The sequence below is a fragment of the Lygodium microphyllum genome, chromosome 7 (genome assembly GCF_053477565.2).
Source record: "Lygodium microphyllum isolate KBCC chromosome 7, Lygodium_microphyllum_v1.1.10, whole genome shotgun sequence".
Taxonomy (NCBI): Eukaryota; Viridiplantae; Streptophyta; class Polypodiopsida; order Schizaeales; family Lygodiaceae; genus Lygodium; species Lygodium microphyllum.
In genome coordinates, this window is record NC_141141.1 from 97620663 (window position 1) to 97632592 (window position 11930).

An 11930-nucleotide genomic window follows, 5' to 3' on the forward strand; every position below is an offset into this window, starting at 1 on the left:
AAATGCCAAACGTGATCCAATTGGTGTTCCCAATCGATCTAGTGGAATTTGTAGCCTTTCAACAACTACTGACACAAAATTATCTGTGGACCTTGGATCAAAGAGTATGAAAACTCGTTGATTGTTGAGTGTTCCCCAACCCTTTAAGAGTTGTTTCTTCTTCTCATTTGAATGAGTGTTAGCTTGCACATCCGGAATAGAATTTGAGGATGGTGGAGGAGGATCTTTTATCACATTTTCTTCCTTACTTTTGTGAGGACAATCGGGCTTCATATGCCCTAACTCACCACAGAGAAAGCACCTTCCTTCCTCTTTGTACTTTTGTATCTTAGAGAGGGCAAGAGATACTTGCAATTCTTCTTGTTACCCTCTAGCTTTGAATATTGGTCATGGGTAGAGGTAGGTCTTCTTCGATTAGTCATGTCTCTTGGTTGATCGTAGAGCTACTCTTGTCTAGCTTTATAAGAACTCATCTCCAACTTTCGAGATGTACCAGGTGTATGCAAACTTTCAGCTATGATGGCAGACTCCATCATGCGAGATAAGGTTTCATATGGATACACCTTCATGGTTCTGTGTAAATGAGGGAGTAGGCCAGCTTCAAACTTCCTTTTCTTCCCTTCATCGCTGATCTCCATGAAATGAGTAACCTTGAGAAAAGTAGACCAAAACTTGTCCACATAACTAGTGACCTTCTCATGCTCTTTTTGGCCTAGCCAATCCCACTTCTTCTTGTCATCATTCTCAAAATCAAGATGCAAGAACTGAGCATAAAACTTCTTCTTGAACTTTTCCCAAGTCGTATGTTTCCTTTCCTCCAAAATGAGAGTCAACCACCAATTGCTAGAGGTGTCTTTCAAGTGTACGCCTACATGCCTATGAGCTTGGACTTTTCTTAGAAATTACCATAAGAAAAAGCAACTTCAACTTGCCTGACAAAGGCTAACGCCTTAGCACGATCTCTCTTATCGGAGTAAGAGTCAAACTTTATGTCCTTATCCCCAGACTTGAAAGTCTTAGTCTTCTTAAGCTTGCTCGTCTTATGGTCCCTCTTTGTCTGTTTGTGGATTGCATGAGACTTAGAACCAAGAGAGTAGGAACTAGAAGATGAGGAGGAGGAGGAGGAACTTGAGTAATTAGGGGAGTAGTTGGTTGTTGAGGGGGATGAATCCCTCCTTATCTACCTCACTCGAGGTGAGGTCTTTTTACTCGTCTTGACCGGAAAGTCCTTCTTCCTTCTAGGAAGCTTCTCAACAATTGGATGCTTTGCACCTTCACCATCAATTGGTGCAATGGTGTTCCCTCTTGTATCATCTTTTGGAGGATTCGGTCCTTCATAAGTAGCTTCTTCCCTTGCCCTTAAGCTGTCAATCAATGGACATACTTCGGGAATTACCAACAAGCTAGGATACCCTGTCAATTGAGCTTATAATTGATCACTTGTAGGCACTTCATCAATTACCATATTTACCTTATTCTTGCAAGGATCGCTACTTTGAGAAAAGCAAAGAGACTTTCTCTGATACCATTGTTATAAGATCCGAGATACACACTCGACTTTCTTATATACTTAAAAGATATATGGTGAATATTATGCTAGTGCAAAGAGAGAATAGATGAGAGAAAAGAAAGATGTAGAGAGAGAGAGAGAGAGAGAGAGAGAGATTGACAATACACTAGGGATTGGAAGATAGGCCAGTCCCCCTCCTTGTGGAGTTATATTATTGACAAGGAGCAAGCTCCTCCATTACACATAAACCAGTTCTTACTTGTAGATCTTGGGAACAAGATCACGGTTCCTTGCACGGTATATAACCAGCTAACACTTGCACAACTTGGAAGTTGGAACCTTTTGATCCTTCTTGAGTATCTCCTTCTCTCCTACACAATATGTGTAGGGATTTCCTCTTGGAGCTTGATTTTAACAAAGATTTTGTAGCACTTGCACCTTCTTTTCTACACAATATGTGTAGGGGTTTCCTCTTGGAACTTGATTTCAATAGAGCTTCTGCCACAGCACTTTGTGAGATTCGAACTGCCTTCTCTCCTTCTCTTGCATGCACACAAAGTGATGCTTCCTTCACCTCCTCCATACCCAAAGAGAGCCTCCTCTTTCATAGGCTTCAAGAGCTTCTCTTCTTGGAGAGAGTCTTGAGTGCCAAGATTGGAAAGGTTGATCTTCATTCAAGATGTGACTGTTCCAGGACCTACTCTGCAGCACCAATTTAGGAATATCTCTTTGTGCATTGCTCGAATGGAAAAACGTCCAACACGAAAGTTGTAGATCTTGCCATTTCTGATAAGCTTCATAAGTCATTTTTAGAGATTGACTTTCTATTGGGAGATATTTTAAAAATGGATTCACCATGTCTATTTTAAGAAAAGTAGCTTTTTAAACTCTATTCTTAACTTATGGTCCATGCAACCACCTTGAGCCATAGATAAGAAGAGTTCATTAGATTGCATTGGGCCTCAACATTAAGATTGACTTCCACACAAAATCTTGTGTCATTTTAGACCTTAGAAAGGGAAAACCACTTCTCTCCTCACTTCCAGAAGATCGCGTCGCTCATCTTTCTTAGTGAGAGAATTACATCTCTCGTATTTCTTAATGAAAGAAAAGACCTTAAACCTTGATGTATAAGGGAGAGGATGACCCCAAATGAATGAAATGCTCATTACATATAAGTAAACGTTCCAAGGCGTCCCCGGATGCACACATAAATACATATACACAATTTTATGCATTTCCTCTTCTTAGAACTCAATCCATCTTTATTTATATGTAACTCCTTGATTCTTGTGTACACTCTTACTCTTGGTAGGCACTTCCTTCCCCCTTCATAACTTGTACTGCCTGTACCAGATATCCCTATCACAGTGCTCTGATCACCCCATTAAGTGATGCACTAGGAATACTGGTCTCTAAATGGTCACATGGCCATGCTAGATCATCATCAACACTTGAAGAAAAGTGAGTCACTAGTTTATTGACATAAATTTACTAAATAGAGAATGCATAATAAGCAATCAATTTAGTGACAATCGACTTGCTTCGTCTTCATCATTTGTCATGGTTAGTTTTTTTGCCCATAGCATGGATACTAATGATGGTGTTTTCATCAAATTTTATGATGGCAAGGGGTACTTGCTTCATTAGTGAGTTCATGATGATGAAGTTCTTTGATCTACTTGTGTGGTGTGGGCTCAAAGTAGAAAACAATTTGATGATGGCAATTTGGTGATGTAGACAATGAGCACTAGTTCATTAATGATTAGTTCATTTTCTCATCCTTATTTTGATTGACATAGGCAATTGATGCCTTCTCTTGACTGCTTGATACTGTGGTTGAAGTTGCTAACAAGGCACAATAGTTGATGACTATCTCAATGTTGATGCAGCAACTCGATCAGTCGTGAACGAGCTAGGATAGAAAATATTCTTGGGGAGTCTACCTTATAGAACATGTAATATACCACATGAGTTCAAATGAAAGGGTATTTTATTGAGTAAAATTTATAGGATTATATATACAAAAGGGGGTTCTTATATCAATTAAAAAAACTGTAAGTTTAGTAAAGTAAAATGAATCATTTTATGGCATTATAGCATGTAAAAAAGGGTATTTCTTACTAACCTTTGAACACATGTTATATAAATAATTTCTTAGAGCATAAAGAAATCATTTTTAAGATTTTAGACTTAATATCATAATTTCTTAATATTAGAAGCATAAAGAAATATTTTCTTAAGTTGTTAGACTTAATCTTTTCATAAATATCATTCTTACCTTTGGCCGCCCCGTTCATGTGGCCTAGGTTGATGAGTTCGGGACATTACAGCTCTGATGAAGAGCATAACTCCATTCTTAAGAAACATTTTGACTATGCCTAGCACGATGATGGAGATGCCCATTACAACCAATAAAACTAGCTTAGCAACCTTATCCTTACTATGTATTGAGTGAAGTTAGAGATCAAGCCAATGGAAGTTTATCCAAAAGATAAGTGTAGTGAATTATATGTAAGAAGCATGTGCATATCTAAAGTAAAGGTCTAGAAGCATATATAGGATGCATATAAGCACCCTAATTTACATAACAAAATGATATTATGTTGATCTAGAGCATCAACTTGGGCACAGAGTAGTTTGTAACAACCAAGAAAGAATATTATATGATTTCATATGCAAGCCATAGAGCCAAAATACAATACCTTTGTTTGAACTCTCATTTTTGCATGAAGTCTCCATGAAGTATGCCTTAGAATATGAAGTTTCCTTACTATTATCTTTGCACCAATAGAATCTAGGTACAATATTGAATAAGTTGTAACAAGTAGGATGGCATATGAAACGATTTTGTATGCAAGACGTAGAACCAAACTATGATACCTTTGTGTGAACCCTCTGACCAAATAAAGCATACCTTAGGATGCAAAGTGCCCTAGTTGTAACAAAAGTGGTGTGAGGCATTAAGAGAATCCAAGTGTTGAGCACCTAATCTTCTAAGTTCTTTATCTTTATTTTTTATTATTTAAATATTTTCTTCTGTGACTCGTGAACCAATGAGAAAACCATTGAGCCTATGTGGCACAAGGAGGAGTGGTCTGGAATTCAACAAACAAAGAGGGCTTTTTTGGAAGGGTGATCGAGAGCAAAAGAATGGTTTGATAAATAAGAAATGAAGAGGGGTTTTCTTTTGAAGGGTGATATGAAAATGAAAAGAGAAAATGTGAGCCTTTGCAAATGGTTGGGTAAATAGGAAATGAAGAGGGGGTTTCTTTGGAAGGGTGATATGGAGAAAATGTGAGCCTTTGCAATGTTATTTTTGAATCTTTCTCTCTCTCTCTCTCTCTCTCTCTCTCTCTCTCTCTCTCTCTCTCCTTGGAGATGAATTTCTTTTCTAATTGAATGGTTGAATATGCACATGCAATGTGTGGATATTCTTAAAAAATACCCACAAATCTATGTATACTATTAAAACACACACAAAGCATATATGCACACATATATGCAAACACATACACTCATCTATGCATATATTGAACACATGCTCGTACACACGTAAACATGGAGAGGAAGAGAGAGAGAGGGGGGGAGGGATATTGAAAAACCCATTCAGAGAGAGAGAGAGAGAGAGAGAGAGAGAGAGAGAGAGAGAGAGAGAGAGAGAGAGAGAGAGAGAGAGAGAGAGAGAGAGAGAGAGAGAATAAAGAAGAGAAGAGAGAATGGATACAATTTATAAAACATGCATAAATATCACCCTTCAAAAGAAGAACCCTCGTCATTTCTTATTTACCAAACACATAGATGTGCACAAACACATACCTATACACATACACATATGCATACACATGTGCATACAAATGCACACACATGCATACACAACATGTACACATATGACGTAAAAGAAGATAAGGGACAAGGGATGAGCAAGGGACCAGGGAAAGAAAAGAAAGGAGATGAGAGAAAACTGATGTGAGTAGCAGAGAGAGAACACACATAGTCATGAGACCACACAAATGGAAATACACATATTAAATGCACATATATGTATATCTACACACACACACACACACACACATGTCCCTAGTGTGTTGTCAATCTCTCTCTCTCTCTCTCTCTCTCTCTCTCTATATATATATATATATATATATATATATATATATATATATATCTTTCCTCTCATCTGTTCTCTCTCTGTGCCAGAATAATATTCACCATATGTATTTTAAGTATATAATAAATTTGAGCGTATATCTTGGATCTTATAACATAATGTACATACTTTAAATGGTTTCCAATGTTCATTAGATGAAAAAGATTTTCTAGTGATATTTAAATTTTAATTTCCTAACACAATTCAAACTTCACTTGAAATCAACTTGCAAAGTCCATAATGAGCCTTGCATGGAGGGTCCTTTTTGCAACTTCCCCAACCCCCTAGTGGACTTTGTAATCAACTATAATATCTAACTCCAAGGTTTCTTATGCCATCAAATACTATATCCAATTCATGCTTTTATACATTATTTTTCCTCACTTGAAACCCTTTCAAAAGTAGTGTCCAAGACACCCCTTTTTTTGCACCATTGATATATCATTTTCATCCTCAAATAAAAGTTGATTTGAGTGATTCACACTCAATGCCATAGAGTAGATATCACAACCAATGCATTCCGAATACTAGAAACTAGTTAGCAATGTTATGTAATCCATATTATTATCTAGCTAATCCTTAGCATTGATGGAGGGTATGGCAAATTTACATTATATGTCATGTTGATAGTAATCGAGATAGTAATGTGTACATGGTGATCAAGATTGCCACCTAATAACATCCAAAACAATTTTAATTCCTTGATAAGCAACCATTTTCAAAAATAGTAAAAATTTATAAAATAGTTACACATTATCATAATCTTAATAGTCTAGGATACCAAAATGTTGTGCACAATGTACCATTGCTTATGTGAATATAGAAGTGGAAAGTTAAATTGTCTCATCCTCCAATTTTTGTATATACAACACACACATCCATGCATGCACATATGTACGCAAACATACACACATGTGACTTGTTACCAATGAGCTTAAGCTTGTTACCGGACTTGGATATAAGCTAGTATAGCATGGTCCTTACAAGGCTTCTTGGCTATTTGAATAAGCTTACCTTATCTCATGGGTAATGTTGGGTAATGCTTTCTCTTTTGTGTTGGATGACATCATGTCCTTTCCTTGGAGAATGGGAAAAGAGATTGTAAGATGAAATCATAAGCATAGAGCCTATAATGCCATTGTTGAGAACAAACAACCAAGATGAATAAGAGGGAGCATGGAGGTGTGTGCCAAGAGGCTAAAAGGTGGGAGGGAAGGGGGGGCATTGTGCTAATACTTGAGGTACGGATACAAGTTGCAAGTATCCTATAGAGAAAACAATATAAGCTATATGAAAGTAAGAAAGGACATATGTGAGGTTATATAGAATAGAAGAAAGTGTGTCTCACGTAGGCTCAAGTATACAAAAAGAAAGAAACATGTATGGAAAAGAAGAAAGGACACATATGTGATGTTATATGGGAAAGGAAACAAGGACATATCACGTTGGCTAGAGTAAAATGGAAGGGTGGTGGTTTTATCGAGGCATGAAAAAGGGGGGAATGTTTTATCTATATGTTGGGTTCCTCCAAGTTCAAAAAGAAACAAAGCATATGGGAGCACATAAAGCTACAATAGAGAGAAAAAGCAAAAGTTATTTTTTGGTTTTGTGGTAGAGGACACTGAGTGGGGCCCAAGTTACGTGGTCAGTAGTTCATGTGTAATGAGTAACGCTTGATTTGCTATATGCACTTGAGCAAACCCTAAAATGCATGGAATTTCAATACATATCTAGATGCCATGCTTTGATATCATCGACCTTTTGGTATAATTATGTGTGTGTACTGATACATATGCTTACAAAAATGCTTAAACGAATGATTTCACAGACATATACTCTCTCTAATTAGAGACAACCTTAATAAGGCCAACTTGTGCATCATACACAACAATGGGTAGTTAGGTGTGCCTATTTGTACATCACCAAGGCTTATTTTCAACCTACCTTGACCAGTGAAGCTTCTCCCACCTTAAGTATCGGGCAAGCTATTAAGAATGCCATAAGGAAATTATGTATATATTGCATGAATTTAAATGAAGGGGATTTCTAAGGAAAGGAAATGAGCTCAAATTTACTCATAAAGGGATATTTTATTTTAGGTTTTGAAAAATTTAGCCCATTACGTAATGAAAATTTTATGATTATACAAAGGGTTTATTTCTTATTAATTGTATAAGTAAGGTAGAGACATCAATTATCTAACACTTTTTAGTGCAATGCATTTTGGTGTTATCTTGATTATTTGGGTTGAAGCCCACTAGCACAAAGGCCTAGCGTGGAAAATATCGCTCCTCTTCAAGGGTGAAAGCTCAGGTGAAAGGCCCCTCCAGGGTCTTCCACCCACAAGTGAAACATCCCCTAAAGCCACCTAGTTGCGGCCTTGTGCAACTTAACAATTCGATTGCTACTCAATGGCTAGTTATTTGCCAACTATACTTCATGTAGCATGACATTTGGTAATCTTATCATAAATGAATCAGCCTACTATGGGCACGGGCAAACAAAGCACAGATGCTTAATCTAATTATAAATGAATCAGCCTACTATGGGCATGGGCAAGCAAAGCACAGATGCTCATATTACATCCATTTCTTCATTTTTAGATGTCCCCCTCATTAGTTAGGGTGCAAACATTTGAAAGATACAAGGTTCAAGAGTGATAGTTGCATTTAATGCTACGATTTGCGAAGATATAAGGCTGAAGAGCTATTAGTTTTATGGTATGTGATCATATTCTTGGCTCGAGTACTTGGATCAGACAGATCATATTCTTAGTAGTGTTACTTGGATGAGATGCAAGAAACCATGTGTGTAGGGATGGTATGGTGTGCATAGATAGCAATGGGTTTGGGCATCTAAAGGTTCGGCTTGTGTCTATAACAACGGGTTGATGTGTATGGCAAATATGGCTAGGGCACTACCTGAGTCTATGGAAACGGGTTGGTGTATCATGGGCTCTCTCTCTCTCTCTCTCTCTCTCTCTCTCTCTCTCTAAACATTCCTGAGGCTGTCGCATTGCTTTTTCTCAAAATTCCTTAGAAGAAGCATTCGCCTTTTTAATGGGGCGACACCCGCATTAAAGCTGCCAAAGCGAAACGGCTTTTCCTTTCGAGACCTTGATTGATTTTGATGCGTGCTCTACCTTTGCCTTATTTTGCCCCCCCTTAAGATCCTTTTTCTTTGCATAAATCACACTTGTATGGCAGCCTTTCCCACGTTCAAGGCTTGCTTCTCTAAGGTGGTGGTCCTCCCTCCACACTTTGATTGTATCATCTCAAGGCTTTCCATCAAAAGACAAACCCATAATTGCTCAATAAAAGGCTTCTCATGGATAACAAAAAGTTTGAGGAAAATTTCATCATCAAAAGTAGTCCTTTGTGACCTAAGAAGAACCATGAATTCGCAACCCCGGAAAAAACCATCCACATAAACCACAAGGGTAGAAGCATGATAAGGTGGATCTAATAACAACTTAGTGGGCACATTGTTCTCAAGCACTTAATTTTATGTAGCGATCAAGTGCTTCATTTTAGGTGCTATCATATGGACTTGAAACTCATGTGCTTACTAGCTCAAGCGAAGGATCCTAATCTACTTTTTCTATCAATAGTCAAACAATGAGGTTTTCACAAATGCCTGCTGCTCCCTTTTTTGTTAGTGTGGATGTTAGTGATGGTAGCTATCACACTACTAGTGTAACATCTTATCATGCTTCTATTAACTAACTTTTGATACAATACAAATCAACCAACAACATATTTTAGACAACATGACCAAATGTGATATATGTGTATAAGTTTGCACATAACATTTTAATTTCATTGCAGGCTTGTATTACTTAACTCTTGAATTCATTTTAACAATACGTAGAGCCTTTATATTGTGTATTTGCATCAGTAAATTTTAAAATAGACCAAGGAAAACCACTTATACTTGGTATTGAATGTTATTATGAAGCATGCCCATTTTGTAACTTGACTCTTTCCATTGTGAATTGGTTGCTGCAATTTCATGGATTTCTAGATCATATAGATTGGCATATTTTCCATACTTCAGTACAAGATTTGAAGTGCTTATAGTTTTCTAGATTGTGCTTCCTATTTAAGAACTCCGCTACTCTAGGGACTTTTACTTTACATCGCAATTAGAGGATAGTGTTTAACCCAGTAGTGTGGCTCGCATCAAATTCATATGATAATTTCTTAAGCCATCTTTTAGAAGTTAGGTTAATTTCGATACTAGGTCATAGACTACACATCAAATGAAAGTGGATCTAAAGACAATTATATTATAGACACTTAGTTGCAAAGTTAAGCTAATATCTATACTAGGTCATGGACTATACATCAAATGAAAGTGGTTCTAATGACAAGTATATTATAGACATTGAGGTGCATATATTGTCACTATATTCAAAAGAAGCAATATGGTCTTCCAAAGTAAAGTCCAATAATCTAGAATTAGATGCCACCACTTTCCAAGTAATATAAAAATGAAAGAAATAACAAGCAAGAATAATGAGGTCATCAAATCTTTTAGTTTCCATGAATAATAAAAAAGAGAAATGGAAATAGCCCTACCTAGCTTCAATAGCAAGCAATAACCTTTATTGAACCACTTTCACACAATGACTACATGTTTGATACTTTTCCATGATGTTTATTGGGAAGCTAGATTGGGTAATCCAAGGCTTACAAACTATAAGGATCATGCATCACAATATTTGAGCCTAAAAGATTGCCTTCCTTTTTAAGGTATGGTGGCTTAGAATGTTCCATAGACATAATGAGAAATCCTTGACATTGTACATTTTGTCCATGTACAACAAAAGTTCCTTATTCATTTAGATTCCTCATTGTTTACATGGTCTATGTACTTAATATCTCTACATTAAACATTGAATATCAAAGTTATTGCAAGCTTTGGACACAATACATTTTGCCATTTGCATCAACACTCTAATGTGAAGGACATCTAATAGCATAAACTTTGGTAAAGTTAATAATCAACACTTAGCAACTAAACCTTTGATTGATAAAGTGTTGGATTTGGAAAGAAAATTGATTTTTTTGCTAAAGTACTCAATTTGCAATACATCATGTCACACACATTTTGGAAATTGTAAGTTTATATTGGGATAAAAATCCAAGGCAATGCATGCCCTTCATTCTTTCAAGTTCTAAAGCTCTAAACACCAGAATTAATATATCTATGATCAAGTCCAATAGGCCCTCCCTACTCTTATTTCTTATCAAGGCTCATCCATTACATAGTTTTTATTAAGCTCACAAAAGAGCTTAAGAAGAATTGTAAATAATGAAATGCAAGATTTTTTCAAGCATTGACTATTTCCATTGATTTTGAGATTTAGCTATTTATGGGTGGATTCCAAATTATAGTTACTTAGCCATGATAAAATCTCCACAATTTATAGTTGGCAAATCCTCAATATGTGTAAGAACTTTATCAAGGCATCAAGGTAAAATAGAATCACTTCTTCAGGTGAGTGAGGTATCAAGAATGAAGCCAAATTTAACAAACTATATATTATTCACTTGCTTTTTCTTAAATTATCACCTTATATTCTTAAAGGTCATGAAGGCATTGTAGAGGAAGTGTGTGGTTGAGGAAAGATAATAAGATGCTATAATAGAACTTTGGAGGAGGTTTTAAATTATAGTTTGGTTTCATGCATGCTATAAGGAATGTTGGGAAGATGTGAACATGAGGGAAGACAACAAGTAGCATCAGTGAGCGATTATAGAAACGATTAAAGAATGTGGAAGATGTCCAACTCAGAAAAGGAGGCACATGGTCTAGAAACTTTGAGGGGATGCCTTTATTCCTTATGCTAGGTTGGAATTCTTGTGTGTTTGATGAAAGGAATAAGGCTCAATGAAAGGGGGTTGAGCGAGTTTTATCAGTGCCAATATGAACATGGTGAAAGGAGGGGGTGCAAAAGTTAATATAGGGTGCATAAAGGAAGGTGAAAGGGCCTAATAAAGGTTAATTTTGGAAAAGCTAGCATAGAAAGGAGAAGGAGAGATGGGCCATGAATGTTTCCATCAATAATTGAGGGAGGGAAAGTCTGACTATAGAATAAACTTTTGCTAAGCATAGCATCATTAGGGGGCTGAGAAACAGAGTTAAAAAACTGGGAGAGAGTGTTTTGTGAGGAGGGTTAAAAAGAAATAACCTCACTTAAGGCATATGATAAGAGTTAGCCTTAAGGTGGCTATAAATAGTGGGAGCTGTGGCATTGGTTGCTTC